A 19,049-nucleotide genomic window follows, 5' to 3' on the forward strand; every position below is an offset into this window, starting at 1 on the left:
AACATCCTGGATCATCATATTGGCTAGGTCCTCGGGGTCCCAAACCTAGTTCAGGGAATCCTGAAATCTCCACACCTCCGAGTTCCTGCTGATCTGCTGGACCATCTGCATGCTGATACAAAAACCAAGGTTAAGAGGAATCGGGGTTGGACTACGAGTTCCCTCTGTGTCAGCACGGTAAGCTTTATAAAGCTTATAGATCCACGGACCTCCAAAGATCGGGGTGTTTGGGCTTCTTGCATTTGCATTGTTCTAAACAGTTCGCAGAACAAATAAGTGATGTTGCAAGGCGTGTCATTCTTCATGCAATATAGGGCCCATAAATCCCTCAAGTTCAACACCCCTTCACTTTGACTACGAGCGGTGACGGTGTGGCTAAGTAACTGGTGAATGTATCTCATAAGAGGGTTACGCAAAGTCGTGCACTTGGTGCTGTTTGGAACGTAGGTTTCCTCCCCAGAGCTTAGTTGTTTCCATGCTTCTAACCGTGTGTCTCTAGCCGCGGCATCCTCATCAGCATCTTCGTCTGTGAATGTGGTCATAGCCTCGCACCAGATTGGTGTGTCTGTTTCATCACTCGTATAAATTCCCAAATCGATCCCCAGTTGGGTGACTGATGTTGTATACCGCTCTCCCCCACAACTGAACTCGACTACTTCATCGTCGCACATGGACAAATTTCTTGTCTCAAAAGAAAAGGAGGCTAAGAATTCTTTAGTTAACTTGGTAACTGCTTTTCCTTTTTGGTTCAAGACACGTGTCCATGGCCCTTTCACAAGATTCTTGTATCTTCTCCACTGATTAACTTTCTTTAATGTATCATTGCAAGCATAAAAATTCGGTTCCGGAAGGCGTCGGTTAAGGTAGGTCATCCAAGTATGGGCCCTTCGATCCCTATTACTACGTTCTTGGAAAATTAAGAATGCATGTATATCGTCTCCATACTCAGCCATCTGCAATTTATATCCAAATTAGTTGAATTTCATCAAAGATTTTGAAGAACTGGAACAGAACCAAAACCACGGTGCCGCGCTTTCAGAAGCACGGCCCTGTGCTGCTGACGTCTATCAGTTTGACCATTTTCAGTTTGACTTTTGTTGAATTGTGTTTGACCACGATTCGTGATATTCAAAGCACGGTCCTTGTTCTTAATTCTAATTTCAAATTCATCAAGACTCGAACTTGTGTTTCTACCTGGTTCTATACGTTAATTGGGTTTATGACTTATTCAAGATCCGAACCCTAATGGTCAATCCAACAAAATTCAAGTATAAACTTATCTATCAAATCTATATCTTAGGTCTAAACAATTAACCCATCTATTTTCCGAGTTTAAACCCGTTTTCATCAATTGGTGAGATTCGGGGTTCATTTTAGACCTAGAATGACGAGTTCGAGTAATAGATTTGTTAGATTAACTTACCTTTAGTTGGAAATTGAAGAATTGAGGCTAATATTTGAGAAATTGAGGGAGAGGCGTCGGTTTTTGGCCTTAGACGAAGTGGGTTTTAAGGTTAAATGAGTGAAAATGTTATTTTATTAAGAAAAATTCCTAACTATACTGAAGCGAGAAGCACGCCCCAGTGCTTTTGGGAACACGGTACCATGTTGTATGTAATAGTCAGGTTTTTTCTTAAATTTTTGGTTATTTAGCGAGCTGGTCTGATTATTAGTTGATTTTCTTTGAGGATTACTACTTAAAAATAAGATTTAAATTCCTAAGAGTTCATTACTTTCTTAAATATTACACGAAAGATGGAAAAAAACATGAAACGAGAAACACGAGATTAGCCTAAACAAGAACAATTCCTAGCAAGACGAGATGGTTTTTGAACTACTAACGACCACCATTTCTGAACAAGTCTTGAATGTGTGGTGGGGCTCTTTTGGCTTTCAAGAGGTCAGAAAGCTTTTTGTTGAGCTTTGCGATTTCTCGGTTAAGATAGTTGAGTTTGAAATCCACATCTTTGTTGTGGCTATCAACAATATGGAAGTTCTCGAACCGAAGCAGCTCAATTTTGTTGGTGAGGTCGATTAAGCAAGCTTCAGTTTGGATGTTACTCTTGACTTGCTCTCTTACGATGCATTGAAGCCTAACGATTTCTTCCTCAAGTTGTGAGGAAGAATCATTATTCTTGCCCTTTCTCACTAGCCTCCATTCTGCCCTTTTGTTTTCCATTTTAGTAAGTATGTGTTTGGTATGAATGGAATAATGAGTGTTGCATGCATTTTATATAGACTGGCACGTCCAACACGTCCCCGTGCTTAATGAAGCACGGCCCCGTGCTTTTAGGAGAATAAATGTTTCTGATTCAGAGAATTATACGGAGTCAGCACGTATCATGCTGAAGATTCTAAGGTGACCACAACCCCGTGCTTCAAGAAGCACGGCCCCATGCTTTTCTTCACTGAAGTTTTTCTTTGATTTTTCGAAAAAACGTGAGGCTAGGAATTCTAAGAATGATGTTTAAGATGTTAATTCAAAAGTTTTGATTACTTTTCATTAGATTAATAACCCTAGAAACAAGTGTGGGATAAGCCTGGTTTTCCTAAAACATAGATTTAATCAGGTTAATCCCGATGATCCTAACACAATGTGCTTATTGCACTTGATTACACATAAAACAAGAAAGTATTAATGTCTCTAGATCCCTCCGAAAGGTTCTCCTCTATCGAATGGTTCAGGTGGAGGAAAGTACGTCAAACGAAGCACTTGAAATTGGAGTTGTTCGTTAAAGTCTCGAAGCTCCATTTTCATGCTCTCCACTACTCGATGAGTTGAATTAGACGAATTTCATCAAAGAGCTTCATTTCGGTGAGTTTCTTAATGAGTTCTTGAAGTTTCATGAGAAGCTCGGTTTTGGAAACGTGTCGGGCATCGTTTCTCAGTTGGTGAGGAACGGGAATTGCTTCATTCATCTCAGTAGGCATTTTTATTTCTCAGGGGAGAGTGTTTGTGTTTGGTTTGGTGCAAGGAATGCATTGGCAAGGGGTGCAATTTATAGCCAAGCAGTTGCCAGACACGGCCCCGTGCTTTAAGAAGCACGGCCCCGTGTCTTTGGACTGACAATTCTGTTACAAACCAGTATGACTGAGATGTTTGCAGCGAAGATTCTGGCCCGCATTTTGTGGCACGGGACCATGCTTCTAGGAGCACGCCCCCGTGTTTTTGAAACGCTAGAATTTTTATTTTTTTTTTAACAAGTAGAACATATTTACAAGGCCCAGTTTAGTGAGGGTCTTGGCCAGACCCCTTTCTCTTGTTTGTTTTTACTGGTTTAGATGGAGGATTACTACCTCCAAAATTTCCTCGAATGGTCTATCGATGTATGACTTTAATCGATTTCCATTAACTTTGAACCTGTGGCCGTCGGAATTTGAAATCTCGACTGTCCCATAGTTGAAAATTGATTAAACTGTGTATGGACCTGTCCAACGAGATTTCAACTTTCCTGGGAAAATATGTAAACGTGTGTTATATAACAGTACTTGATCGCCATCCTGAAACTTTTTGTTTCGTTTTAAATGGGCATCGTGTAGATGTTTAGTCTTCTCTTTGTAAGACCAGGAGTTTTCATATGCCAATGCTCTTAGCTCTTCTAGCTCATGAATTTGATCTTCCCGGTTTTTACCGGCGGACATTAAATCAAGGTTCACAGCTCTTATAGCCCAGTAGGCTTTGTGCTTCAGTTCTACGGGTAAATGACATGCTTTCCCACAAACAAGTTTGAAGTATGTTGTTCCTTTGGGGCCCACAAAGCGTCATATAACTTCTCTGCTCAATTCTTGCGATTCATTCTTATAGTTCTTTCGAGGATCCTTTTAAATCCCCGATTTGAGACCTCTACTTGCCCATTAGTCTGAGGATGATATGGAGTTGCCAATCGGTGGTGTACCCATATCTTGCTAAGACCTTTTCCATCGGCGAATTTCAGAAGTGGGTACCTCTGTCGCCAATTAGGGCTTTTGGAGTACCAAATCGTGAAAATAGCTTTTTTCAGAAATCGTACGACCACTCGAGCATAATTAGTGGGAAAATTTTGTGCTTCAACCCATTTAGATACGTAATCAACTGCTACAAGGATGTATTTATTTCCGAATGAGTTAGGAAATGAGCCCATGAAATCTATTCCTCATACATCAAAGACTTCACAAATTTGAATGCCTTTCTGAGCCATATCATTCTTGGCTGAGATGTTTCCGGCTCTTTTACAAGCATCGCATGCTTGGATCAAAGAATTTTTTTCCTTATATATGGTAGGCCAGATGAATCCTGCATCAAACACTTTCCTGACCGTGGTGGCAGTACTATGGTGTCCACTGGTAGGTCCTTCATGGTAGTGTTTGAGAATGCCTAAGGCTTCCTTTCCTGATATACACCTACGAACTACCTGATCCTAAACAAGTAGGGATCTTCCCAGCTGAAGGTTGTTTGTACTGATTCCTCGCATCGTGGGTTAGGGTGCATGTTTATGAAACAAGGAAAAGTGATAGCTTATGCGTCCAAACAGCTGAAGGTTCATGAAAGTACTTGCCCGACGCATGACTTAGAGCTAGAAGCAATAGTGCATGCTCTAAAGATATGGAGACACTACTTGTATGGTACTAAGTGTACTATGTACACCGATCATAAGAGTTTGAAGTACTTCTTCGAGCAAAAGGAGTTGAACATGAGACAGAGGAGATGGTTAGAGTTGATAAAGGACTACGACTGTGATATCGAGTATTATCCCGGTAAGGCTAATGTGGTTGCCGACGCACTAAGCCGTAAGAATGAAGAAGTCATTGCAACAATGGAGTCGTATAAGTTGATCATTAACTCATATCTATTTGAAGAAATCACCAAAGTACAGTATGAGGTGCTTATAAATGAAGGGCTAATGAAGAAAGAGAGAATCTTCAGACAGCAAGACGAGCTAATAGATAACACTCATGGTGTGAAGACTAGGTTTGACCGTATGTGGATTCCAAGCCATGGAAATTTTAGAGGTCGAATCTTAGATGAAGCTCATAAGTCGAGATACTCGATTCATCTAGGATCCACCAAGATGTATCAAAATCTTAAGAGAGACTACTAGTGGCCGAGTATGAAGAATGATGTAGTGGATTATGTTAGTAAGTGCTAACTTGTTTGCAATTAAAAGCCGAACACCAGAAACCTTATGGGAGGTAGGGCTGTGCAACGGTTCAGAACCGAACCGAACCGGACCGGAATGGAACCGAACCGGAACCATTAAATGCTAAATATAATAACCGGAATCGGACCGTATTTTAACGGTTCTAGTCCGGTTCAGAATAGAGTTAAACGGTTCTTGTGTAAACGGTTCTTTCCGAACCGGTTTTTAATTATACATCTAAATATAAACTATTAGAATGTGTAAGAAACAAACCTGCTATTCGGAAAATAATACATTATCATATCAACATATTATATTTTAATGGAGGGGATTCATAATAGATTAAAATGACTCAAAATATTATAAAAAACAACTATATCTTTAAACAAATTTAGGGCAATGGAATATGATTATCAATAAGGGATTGTATATAACCGAGAAAGTGAGAACGTGGATGGTCGCTAGTACTTGGAAGTTGGAATGCCTACAAAATATATAGGATTTTAAATATAGTCTTCAAAGTTTAAACCTAACCCGGTTCTAGCGGTTCTATAACTGGAACCGACGGTTCTAACCGGAACCAAACCGGGAACCGTTTTCATCAAAATTTAAGAACCAGAACCGGACCCATAATACAATAATACCAGAACCGGACCCATAATACAATAATATGGTTCGGATCTTGCGGTTCGGTTCCGGTTCTACGGTTCTAGCGGTTCAAAACCGCGAATTGCACACCCCTAATGGGAGGATGCCGCCACTAGAGATACCTGAATGGAAATGGGAACACATCACCATGGATTTTGTAACTAAGCTACACTATACAACTAAACAACATGATACCATTTGGGTGATTGTGGATCGTTTGACTAAAAGTGCTCACTTTCTGCCCATAAGAGAGGCTATCTCGTCAGAAACGCTAGAAAATGTGTTCATAAAAGAGGTTGTGGCTAAGCATGGAGTACCGTTGTCGATTGTGTCGGATAGAGATACTCGTTTTACCTCAAGATTCTGGAAGAAGTTCCATGAAGCTATGGGAACAAGATTAAACATCAGCATGGCATATCATCCTCAAACAGATGGGCAGTCTGAAAGGACTATTCAAAACCTTGAGGATATGCGACGTGCTTGTGTTTCAGACTTTGGGGAAGTTGGGACGATCATTTGCATATTGCAGAATTCTCTTATAAAAAAGGCTATCATTCAATTATTGGTATGCCGTCGTTTGAGATGTTGTTTGGTAGACGTTGTAGAGCTCCTGTATGTTGGGGAGAGATTGGTCAGAAAGAGATTGGAAGTCTAGAAGTCGTACAAGAAACCTCTTCAAAGTTCGATCAAATCAAAGCAAGAATGAAAGCTGCTCAAGATCGCCGGAAGTCCTATGATGATAAGCGGCGACGACCGATTGAGTTTAACGTTGGTGAAAGTGTGATGCTCAAGGTCTCGCCTTGGAAGGGAGTTATTCATTTCAGGAAGAGAGGAAAGTTAAGTCCAAGGTATATTGGACCGTTTAAGATCATCGATCGTGTGGGCGAAGTGGCTTACAAGATGGATTTGCCTACAAAGTTAGAGGGGATTCACTCTACCTTTCATGTTTCTCATCTGAGAAAATGTCTAGCTGATGACACGTCACATGTGCCATTAGTAGACATTTAGGTTGATGAACAGTTAAACTATATCAAACAGCCGGTAGAGATCGTTGACCGCAAGGAAAAGAAACTCCATCACAAAGTCATCCCTTTTGTGAAAGTGATATGGAAGCATCGCAAAGGATCGGATGCCACTTGAGAATCTGAAGAAGAGATGCGCAAGTTTTACCCAGGATTGTTTAAGTAATAGTTAGGTTTCGGGGACGAAACCTCTTTAAAGAGGAAAGACTTGTAACATCCTACTTGCGGTTATAATAATAAAAGAAAATTTCGTTTATTTAATGTGTTGTGTATCGATTTAGATAATAAATTAGAAGAGGGTGGGCTTGGACTTTAGAAGATGGAATAAGAGGTGGAATGGGCCTTAGGTCCATGGTTTAAGGGAGTATAAATACCCCTTAAACCCTAAACCTTTCCATTTTTATCCATCTCTACACCATAGCCTACGACTTCAAAAACACACACACTCTCCTATATCCCAATCCAAGATCTGACGGTAAAACCCGAGCTTGTTAGTGCTAGAGCATCGTAACGAGACAAAACCGACATCAAGACTATATCGCGTTTGTAAACCGACTCGTTTAAGGTACGTTCATTAACGATAACTAGTTAGGCTCGTTTGGTTTTATTAGATCTATACATAAGTGGTAAAAACGAATCCAACACAACAGATCCTACTGAGATTGGTTAACATTTGATGGGTTAATCGATCTATGACGAACCGTAGGTATATATGTAACAATCTCACCCATTCAAACGTAAAGGCTGAATGTTTGGATGGTTACAGTTGTTAAGCGCTGTGATTCCAAGCATATTGGTACCAAAATCGTGATGTTTCGTTGTGATTTGAAGCTAAATCGCAAATATGATGTTGTTGACTAAGTAGTGTTCATATCAATTTTGACTTTGACCTCTGAGTCAAAGTTTGGATAAGACTGATGCCCATTCGTTATGATGAACGAATCAGGTCATTCGTTATGTGCTCATTCGCTATGTTAAGATATCGAATCAGGTCATTATTTATGTGCTCATTTACTATGTTAAGATAACGAATCAGGTCATTCATTTTGTGCTCAATCGCTATGTTAAGATAACGAATTGCAGGTCATTCGTTATGTGGTCATTTGCTATGTTAAGATAACGAATCAGGGCATTCGAGACTCACCCATTCGCTATGATGGGATGACGAATGGGATAGCAAGTGGGATAGCGAATTAAATATTAATGAAGAATTCTAATGGAAATTTTGTTAAGAGCGTTTAATGAAAATAAAATTTTTTCAACCTGAGCTGGCAACTTAACCCCAGCTAGGGGCTCCTCCCCTTGGACCCCACTAGGGGCTGCCGCCCCTAGAACCTCGCTGCCACCAGACCCCTGTTTGTTGAGGGGTTATACTAACTTATAAGTATGAAATAGTTAATTGATGCTTGTAATCATTATACAGTTAGCCGTGCACAGCTAAAGAAAGGAATAATCATTAACGGTGAAAGTAACCGAGCTCAGGTGAGTTTCTAGTCCCACTTCCTTGTTATGTTTTTTAGGGCTGTGTGCATACTCGATGTGATTAGTTAATACACTTACCTTAAGTGGTAAGTGTATTCCTTCTATGATTTTATGTATGAATGAATGCTTGATGGTACGTGAACGATCTTCGGATATTGCATTTACCGCCAGGTAATAGTGTGATATGTGAATGTTTTACAAATGATGTATATGATATGTGAGAGTTATGAAGAATGTTAAGTGTATGTGTGAAAGTACATAAATTTATTATATAAAGAAGATAATGTATGGTTGTATGGAGGTACGCTTAAAGGGTTGTAGGCCCTAATAATAACTGCGAAGGTTACAGGGTTGCATACCCTAATAATATATGCGAAGGTTACAAGGTTGCATACCCTAATAATATATGCGAAGGTTACTGGGTTGCATACCCTAATAATATATGCGAAGGTTACATGGTTGCATACCCTAATAATATATGCGAAGGTTATAGGGCGAAATGCTCTTTAAAACGTGTAAGTATGTATGTAAAGTAAGATAAACATTGAAAGTATGAAAGTAAGAAAGGAAGCATGTATGTATGAATGAAAGAAAGATAACAGGCTAAGTATGTAATGTGTATCTTCGGATACATATGTTTGTAAGTATGTGAATGTATTGTATGTTGCCTGATTAACTAGAACCACTCAGCGTAGCTGACTTTTAGTATGCACGCAGGTAAATAGACTAAGACAGCTGGCTTGAGGACGACACATGGCAGGATTTGAAGAGGCTGGCATCTGAAGATTTATCATGATGTTTTATATTATGGTTTATGTAATGTTTTAAAAGACAAGTTATGAATGTTTGTAATGAATGGTTGACCTTTGTTATTATTCCGGGAAAGTTTTAATTCACTCTGATATTTAGAACTATGTTTATGAATAAATCCAATGCTAATGTAGGGCACCGGGATCGGGGCCTTACAAGCAAGCACATGTTCGGTAGCAATTGGAGTGAGAAAAGAAGAGGAGTCCTTGAACCCAAACTTCTAGACGATGTCTCGAACATACTTTTCTTGATGAATTAAAATTTCGTCCTGCTTTTGTTCAACTTGAAGAGCCAAAAAGAAAGTCATATCTCCTAACGAGCTCATCTAAAACCGGATTTGCATGACCTCGGAAAACTCTCTACACAGTGTATCAGATGTAAATCTAAATATAATATCGTCAACACACACTTGGACCAGAATCTGATCACCCTTCACCTTCTTGATAAAAAGAGTTTAATCGATAACTCCACATCTATAGCCATTCTTTAGCAAGTGTTCTTCTAGGGTAGCATACCAAGCACGGGGTGCCTGGTGAAGGCCATACAGAGCTTTATCAAGACAGTAAATGTTGTTTGGGCGATCAGGATGCTCAAAACTGGTGGTTGCTTCACATAGATCTCCTCCTTCACCTTTCCATACAAGAAAGCGGTCTTCACATCCATTTTATACACTTTGAAATTCATGTACGAGGCGTAGGCTAGAAAGAGACGGATTTCCTCGAGACTAGCCACATGTGCATAATTTTCATCATAATAAAGACCTTCACGTTGAGAGAAACCTTGCACAACCAATCTTGCTTTGTTTCTTGTTATTACCCCTTTATCATCTTTCTTGTTTCTGAATACCCATCTTGTCCCGATAGGTCTCTTGTTCTGAGGCATCTTGGCCAGCCTCAAAGCATGAAGCTTCTAAAACTGAAACAACTCATCTTGCATAGCTTCAACCCACGAGTTTTCCTTTAGGGCCACTTTGTAGTCTTTCGGCTCAACCTGTGAAATAAAACAAGCAAAGAGACATTTGTTAATGGTACCAGATTTGCTTCTTGTTTGGATGCCAGTAGATGGAGAACCAATGATGTTATCTGTGGATGATTTCGATGGATGGGAAACTGAGGAGTGTCATCGACAATGGTGACAGGTTCTGCTTAAAGACTGACAGTCAGATTCTCAATAGAATGAAAAATACGAGGAGCATTTTCAAGAACATCTGTGATTGATTGAATAGAGTCAGGTTGATCAATTCTATTTTCTTGGCCAATTTGTTCTTCCAAGGGATGTTCACCATAAGGAACCGCAATTTCATCGATGGGAGTTGATGCAGTATTGTCAGATTCACCAGCGACATGATCTTCTATGGCAAGAGCAACTTGAACAGTTTCTTCATGAGAGGGAGGTGTGGCGACAGATTCTACCACGCTTGGAGCTGCAGGAATGTCTGCCACAGGTTCAGTCTGGTGATGTTCCACATTGTCGGCATACTGAAAGGAATCATCTGAATCGGTATCAGATACATCTTCAACTTCAACCATATCAGTTGAGTCAGCAGTTTGAGGAGTAGTGTCATCAACAACTTGATTATTTTCTGGCAAGGGATTAGCTGGTGGTGCAGCGGATGGTAATATTCTGTTGGAAGGCTCAGCAGGTAGACTTACTTCAGACAAACTATTGATAATAGATTGCATCAATAGAGGCTTGGGTAAAGAAAATTGAACTTGAGTAGTTGCGGGTGGTGGAATATACATGCCACGAAACTATTTGAACAGGTATTCATAATCAAACAATGAATATGGTCCTGTGCGTGCATCAGTCAGCAACATTAAGCTCTTGCCAGTCAACATTGAATGATTCCACTATCAGCTTGGTCTTCTTATCGTAGACACGATAAGCAGTTTTGTTAGCAACATACCCAACAAAATAACACTCATCTGCCTTTTCAGCAAATTTTGGATCAGGCTAAGTACCAGCATGAAACAGGGTGTAGGGACATCCAAATGTCTTAAATTAGTTTACTTGCGGCTTTGTCTTGTAGTAGACCTCATACGGAGTCTTCTTCAAGCGCTTATTGATGCTCATATGCAGGTTCTGAATGAAGCAAGTAACATTAATTGCTTCACCCCAGAAAAACAGAGGAAACTTGGAGTATGACAGCATTGTTCTGGCAGCTTCAATTAAAGTTCTGTTTTGACTTTCAGCTACACCATTTTGTTGTCGAGTGTAAAGTGCACTGAAGTGGCAATCTATTCCATTTGAACTGCATAAGTCATTAACAGTTCGGTTGCAAAACTCAGTTCCGTTTTCACTTCATATACATTTCACCTTTATGTCTTTCTGCCTCTCCACTAATGTAATGAACTTGATCAGAAATTGAGTGGTTTCATCCTTGTGTCTTAAAAGGAATGTCCAGGTGAAACGAGAAAAGTCGTCAGTAATCACAAGACAATGGGCTTTTCAGTCGGTTGCCAATGAATGGATAGGACCAAAAAAAATCCATATGTAACAGCTGAGAAATGGAATCTATGGAGTTAATTGTCTAGGGCTTGTGAGGGAGCTTGTGTTGCTTGCACTTTGAACACGAAATACATTTTTCAATGCAAGAGAATGATTTAACAGTAAATCCCTTCACATGCTCACCTTTAACCAATTTGTTTAAGTTTTTGAAATTTACGTGGCCAAGACGTTTATGCCATAGAGATGAGTCATTCTCCGAGGCCTTAGATATTAAACATGAAGCGGTCCTACGCGAGTAAGAGCTATTCATATCCAATATATAAGAATCATTATGCCTCGGAGTACGCATCAAAATCCATTCTTCTGGGACTTTGAAACCTGGTTTGAGAATCAAGCATTCATTCTCTAATAAATAGTGTGGAGTATTGTCGATCACAGGTTTGTGAGACACTTAGCAGATTCTAGTTCAGTTGCTCCACCAAATTGACGTCATCAAACATCAGAATCCCATTTGACACTCTTCCACGTTTTGTGATATTACCACCCGCGTCACCAGCAAAAGAAACATGCCCACCATTAAACGGTTTAACGTCGAACAATAAGGACTCATCTCCTGTCATGTGTTGGGTATAGCCACTATCTAGGTACCAAATACTGTTGACAGACCTTCTTGACTGACCCTACACACATTAACAATTAATTAGACATGGGTTCCCGAGACTTAGTTGTCTCAGGAAGGTTTACCACTGTGTTACCATCTTTTATTGTCGTGTCATCAATTATGAAGTTTTGGGATGTGTCAGAATCAGAAGAACAGTCCTTAGGAATCCATGCACGTGCAGGTTTCCTGGATTTAGAAGATTTTCTTGACTGTCTTCTTCTTGGTTTCAAAATAAAATCCTCAGATTTCTTAATCTTTGGATTCCTCGTGCTGTTTCTTTTTGGTGAATTCCTTGACTTTTCAGTCTTGGAATTCCTTTTTGGTTATCCAGAAAGGAGGTTTACTGTTTTTCTTATTTCTGGATCTCACATCCATTTCACTGGCAGAACTATCAGATTGATTATTTATTGATCTTGAGCTTGGTGTAGCTCTAGAACAGAACTGACTAAACTGGTTGTTCCTTTCTCGTTGCCTTCTATGCCAGTTCTTGCAATGTCTTGCAAGGTGAGATGGGTTACCACACACATAACAAATTCTCTTTTAGTTATCCCTATATAACTTGTCAGAACTATGATACATTAGTTGTGGTGAATTAGGTGATGCTTGGAAAGGAACAAACAAGTTGTCTGATCTATAACCCCAATTATCAAAAAAATTTGAGTAGAACGAATTGGTATAATATGGTTGATAACTACCATAGCAGCTGTTATCAAACTGATTGTATAGTTGAGGATGATAAGTTGACTTGTAGATTGATAAAAATTGTTTTTATTTAATGGTATATACTTCAAAAAAGATTAGTATTTGAGACTGAAAAGTTAGTCTCTAATACACACCAATCAGTGCCTAATGGTTATCCGGGTCTGATTTACCAGTCCCCAGCCAGCGACAGATACCTAGTCCTAGATACTAGTTTTTGTAACTGAAAATCAGTCCCCCTTGTATGACACCAATAGGGACTAACAGCCAGTCACTAATACACAAAAATTCAGTCCTTAATTTATCCCCTCATACCACATCTTTTCAGTCCCAAAAACATTTCTTCAGCGACTGCAAATCAGTCTCGAATACAATGATATTTTAGTCTCTAATGTATAACTTTAGGGACTGAAAATCAGTCCTCTAATCAATAAAATATTGTCCCTAATATGTTTCGTTAGGTTCGTGATTCTATATCAAATCAGTCTACAATGATATTCTTTAAGGACTGAGAATTAGTCTCGTTACTACTTCATTTCAGTCACTAATATCACTTTTAGGGACTGAAAATTATTCTCAGATAACATGTTATTTTAGTCCCTAGTAACTATTTTTAGAGTCTGATAATCAGTCTCCTAAACTAGTCTCTAATATGTTATTTTCAGTGACTATTTCTAGTCTCTAATAATGTGTATATTCCAATATTTTTATATATGGACTGAAAAATAGTCTCCCACACAACTTAATTCAGTTCCCAACATGCATTCATAATCCTGAATAAATCCCTTCAAGGACCGAAAAACAATACCAATGAAGTAACTGATTTGTAGATTTATAAATAATTCATAAATTTGATTTTTGCTTCCACAAAATCCAAATATAATAAGCATTAATATCCAATCAAAATAACGTCAACCAACCAATTCTAATATTTAAAAGAAAACTTGATAAAGAAAAGTAAAAAACGCTTATAACTAATGTCCTAGATGTTGTCACCATCAACTTCATCACTCGTTTCCATGGCTATTGTGTCCTCGAAGTCCGGAAACTTTGTGCTTATAAACTCGAACATTTTTTCATATTTCTCCTTATCTCGTTTTTATTTCGCCTCGAGTGCAATAACCTTATTTTTCATAACTTCGTTCTCACTTGTATCTCGTTCAGATAATTCGGCTACCAATTTCATCCAACTATCTTTTTTCCTGAACACGGGCCCTACACCAACCTCCCATGCTGATTGTATGGTTTTATTCCTCTCGCGAACACTTTTTATGGCTTCTTTCTCAATCTCGTGTTCCATAGAAGTAGTAACAGTGGTTCCTTCATAAATTAATTTATCCATGGCTGCCTGTTTATGCTGAATAATGTTTTCCTAACATAAAAGAAGGCATGTGAACAACATTCAAAACCAGCACCAACCCAAAATAAATATTTGAAAAAATATCATTTAGCCATCCCTGTTTCACGGCATTGTAATGCATCTTATGATAACGGGCTAGGCGGCATGTGAGTCTCAGGATTTGTCTGTCATCATCAAATTATAATAATGAAGCACAAATATATTCAAATTAATCTGAGTATTTGCTTGTCGTTGAAAAAGTTATAAAAATGAAGCATAATGAATTTGTTATCCTTTTTTGCCATGTACAGTATAGTATAAACTAGGGATGGCAAAAGTATAGTATAAACTAGGGATGACAAAAATAACTGAACCCGATGGGTATACACAGAACCCGAAGCATCCGGGCCAGGTAACGGGTTGGGTAAACGGGCATGGGATTAAAAAAATAATTTTTTGGGCGTTTGGGTATGGGAATGGGATTGGGTGATACCCGGCCCCATTACCCGAATTATATGTACCCGATTACCCGTAAATATACCCGAAATATAATTTGCACGCTTCTAATTTCCTATGTATATAAGACTTTAATTAATAGTTTTATAACTAAATGCTTTATGAATTCTTTACCAAATGACTCTTTGTATAGCTTTTCCAGTAAATATCTAAATAGTTTCCGCCCAAGAATTCAACAGTTAGCTTTATGGAAAATGGAATTTTTGTGGATATGTATTTTGGATGCAAAAGCAAAAGTATCCAAACCTGCATATTGTAGTGTCTTTATTTTTTATCATGAAGTATTGAAGTTTATAGTTTACATTATCTTGATATTTCATATATTATCTAATGGTGATGATGTTATCCTTGTGTTTTATCATATTTAACAAAGTTTTTAAAATCATAAAGTTAGAATTACAAAAATGTACTTAGAAACTACCGAGGGTATTTTTTTATAAACTACCAGGTATACCCGATACCCACGGGTATCCCTGTTATCCGACGGGTAATTACCCGATAAATACCCGACGGGTAATGGGCCGTGTATGAGACACAGTTTTGTAGATGGGTATGTGTTTGTGATTGCCAATACCCGGCCTGTTGGCATCCCTGGTATAAACATTCGTTTTTCATAAATTTTTACATCCAAGTCAATTCTTGGTTTTAGATTCGATTTTCTTCTAAACCACAACGCGAGTACGACCATTACTTAACATAAATAACAGATTGCATTATCAGTCGAAAATTCAAAATCTTACCAGTTGGAATGTATGATTGGCTAGTGACCGAGATCCCCCTCTGCTTATATTAACTTGTTTTGCTCTGTTAGCTTCCATTTGCTTACTATATTTCTAGGAAAAATCAAATTTGCCACACAAGTTAGAACTTAAAAAATAAGAAAAATATTCACGAACATTTGTTATGATTTGCAAAAAGAAATTAAGCATACCTGAGTTTTTTCTAACTCCCAATAATCACACATATGCTTCCAAGCTTCTTCACAACAATAAGATTTCCTTTTCGATCTTGCCAACTCGAGATTCGTTCTTCCTCCAATTTCCTTCCAGTATGACTCCAATTACATCGGGTGCGTATTAATGGGTTTGAAGGCAAGCATTCACATACTCCATGAAAACCTTATTTGATCTCAACAACTCGAATTTCCCTTCAAAGAATACATTGTTAATGATATTAATGATACTATATAACATCATAACAGCTTCTCAATAATTAAATGTAAAAATATATACAACTTACTTCTAATTTCTCATACATCAGATTTATCGCTTCTTCTGGTATTGAGTCCCATGCAGGATAATTCATTGGACAAAAATTGCGAACAACAATTCCACACTCAGTTGCAAAAGGTGTTGCTGACGTCCCAACAAAAGATTTTGTACCCTCATCAATTGTCAAAGGGATTTTAGAACCCTCAGGCATATTTTGTAAAGTCCTTGTAATGCTAAGATTTAAATTTGGACCGCATCTATTTGGTGGATCAGCATTTTGTTATGTTTCAGCATGTGGTTGTTCTGCTTCTGCAAGTTGTTCTTCATGTAGTGTAAAAAGACAAAAAAGGATAAAATGATTTGAATTATGTTTATTTGGCAAAGTAAATTTAGCCCATTTCATCAGTTTTTGAAGTGCATATTTTCAAACAAATCCTTACCCACGAAAACCAACCACTACCGTTTTCTTGAATATGAAAAATTTAGTTTAAAAAAATTATAATTTACCGGTACCACCACTGGTGATGGGCGTGTTACGTTTGCGTCTACGTGTCGAGTGCGACACTAGAGCAGATGCACTTCCCTCAGCCATCGACTGATTTGTAGGTACCCGAGAATCTTCTTCAGATCTCGTTCTTGTAAAGACCATCATCACTAACATAAACATCCACATTGTACTACAAGGAAACCGATAGTAAAAAATCTGATATATACATTCCACAAGTATTGTTATGAACTACAACATAAGCATGATACTAAACAAGTGAGATATGCATACTATCTAAATTGCAGTGGGTTTTTTTAATCAAATGTAGACATGTAGTGTAGATATAGATTAAATTGTGTCCATGTTTTTAAAATCAATATAATGGCCTACTGATTATCACGTGCACTTGTAATGAATAAAAACAATACAAAGATAGTCCACGTTAATATGCTTTATTATATGCATATGTTTATTATTATCTTACATCTAATGTTTTTTTTGTTTTTCTATCAGATGCAATGTAGATATACATGTCTCCACATGTTAGAACATAGAAGTGTGTACATTAATAGATAAAGAGATGTTGTATTTAACGAAGTAATTATATATTTCATGTAAGCAAAACGTGATTAGATAACAAAATACAACCCTAAAGTTAAATTATGATTATGTGTAGCTCTGGGCATAGGGTCATACAACTTGTAAATAGGGGTGTTAATCGAGTCAAACCGATCAAGTTTCGAGTTAATCATGTCGGGTTATTTGGGTTAGTCGGATTGTAATAATGCTGCAATGTTTATCAAACACGAACCCGAAACCCGACCCTAATGATAATACGGGTTAATTGGGTTAGCCCGAATAACCCAGTTAATAATTTTTGTAGCTATTTAACCCGAACCTAATGAGCTTATTCGGTTTTGGGTCGGGTCGGGTTAATCGGGTTCGAGTATTTTGGCCACCCCTACTTGTAAACCGAACTTGTAAATTGAACATATGGACTCATGCTACATCAATTTACAAAAATAACTCATCAAAATTCATGGACATGGCAGTGAATATAGAAAAGGGCTATTGAAGTGAAAGTCTAATCAACGAACATCACTCTCACTCATCAATTCAGCCACATAATGGTATTCAATATCGAACTCAACATATCATTTATTACTAATTGAGTATATATCAAAAATTAGTTCAATTGAAACCTGAATCTGCAAATATTGATAGACTGCCAAAATTTCATCACAAAGAATCAACAACTTCAATAGTTTGTAAAGAGGAAGGCTTTCGTGAGGGAGTAACTGTCGCGTGATGGGGTTTGAATCATTGATAGGGAACGTGGGCATACAGGGTATTAACATCCCGATTCCTACAACTAGTAAATTGAGTTAATTGAAATAACGATTTGTTAATATGTTATTGTAGTTGTCTGTTTGAATTAAATAATCAAACACACGTTCAAGTAAATTAAGTTTTATAACATCTAAAGGAACAGAGAAGTGGGTGTTTATTGTTGCTGTTGTTGTTATTATTATTATTATTTGTTTTATTTTTTGAATAACGAACTAGGAGTGCAATCAAGTCCAGTCGAAGTTCAAGCTTAGCTTGTTTTTAGCTTTATTTTTAAAGCTCGAGTTTAGTGTAGGCTCGACTAATTTACTATATATTACTTTTGTATATTTATAATTATTACTATACATATTTCAGTTATAAGGTTATATATCATATAATATATATGGTAGGTATATTTTCTCGGGTCAAGTTATTCTACAAAGGGTAACAAAAATGAGAAGTGTGAGAAGCCCATAAATAATTGACATGTGTCAAGTGGGGACCAAAAGAAAAAGGGTATAGAGGTAATTGTACACATTCCCTCTCTCCACATGCAAGACACATGTTAATACCCCCATCATTTTAGAACGTTTATAACTTTTTCGTATAATGTTTTTTTTTTAAATCTATCATAATAACAAGCGTTTTTTTATCTTTAATATTAGTATAATTTTTGTTATATAAAATTTAAAACAAAAATCACGTCATTGTGTCTTTTCGCACACCATTGTGTCTTTTCACTTATCATTTTGTCTTTTTTCGTCATTGTGTCTTTTCACACACCATTGTGTCTTTTCTCACACCATTGTGTCTTTTCGCCTATCATTGTGTCTTTTTCGTCATTGTGACTTTTCGCACACCATTGTGTCTTTTCGCACATCATTGTGTCTTTTCGCTTATCATTGTCTTTTTTCTTCATTGTGTATTTTTTCGTCATTGTGTCTTTCCGCTTATCATTGTGTCTTTTTTCATCATTGTGTCTTTTCGCACCCCATTGTGTCTTTTTTCGTCATTGTGTCTTTTCGCACACCATTATGTTTTTTCGCACACCATTGTGTCTTTTCGCTTATCATTGTGTCTTTTTTCGTCATTGTGTCTTTTCTCACACCATTGTGTCTTTTCACTTATCATTGTGTATTTTTTCGTCATTGTGTCTTTTCGCACACCATTGTGTCTTTTCGCTTATCATTGTGTCTTTTTTCATCATTGTGTTTTTTCTTCATTGTGTCTTTCAACTCATCATTACATTTTTTTAAATACTAATAACACCGTTGTGTAAT

At 37.7% G+C, this 19,049-nt stretch overlaps 1 long non-coding RNA gene across 2 annotated transcripts; it reads right to left on the minus strand.

Annotated features, from left to right (window-relative positions):
• Nucleotides 1–14,420: 14,420 nt before the first annotated feature.
• Nucleotides 14,421–17,811, minus strand: LOC143612634 (uncharacterized). Of its 2 annotated transcripts, none has more exons than XR_013149976.1 (3): nucleotides 17,459–17,811; nucleotides 15,425–17,401; nucleotides 14,421–14,789 (listed from the first exon to the last, which is right to left on the minus strand). It is a non-coding gene; the product is annotated as an uncharacterized LOC143612634 (long non-coding RNA). The 2 variants fall into 2 exon arrangements; XR_013149975.1 differs by having other exon boundaries at nucleotides 15,425–16,274; nucleotides 16,461–17,811.
• Between the last annotated feature and the right edge of the window lie 1,238 nt (nucleotides 17,812–19,049).

This window comes from Bidens hawaiensis, unplaced genomic scaffold, assembly GCF_021521415.1.
Source record: "Bidens hawaiensis isolate Kalapana, Puna unplaced genomic scaffold, B.hawaiensis_p1.1 tig00035091_1, whole genome shotgun sequence".
Lineage (NCBI taxonomy): Eukaryota > Viridiplantae > Streptophyta > Magnoliopsida > Asterales > Asteraceae > Bidens > Bidens hawaiensis.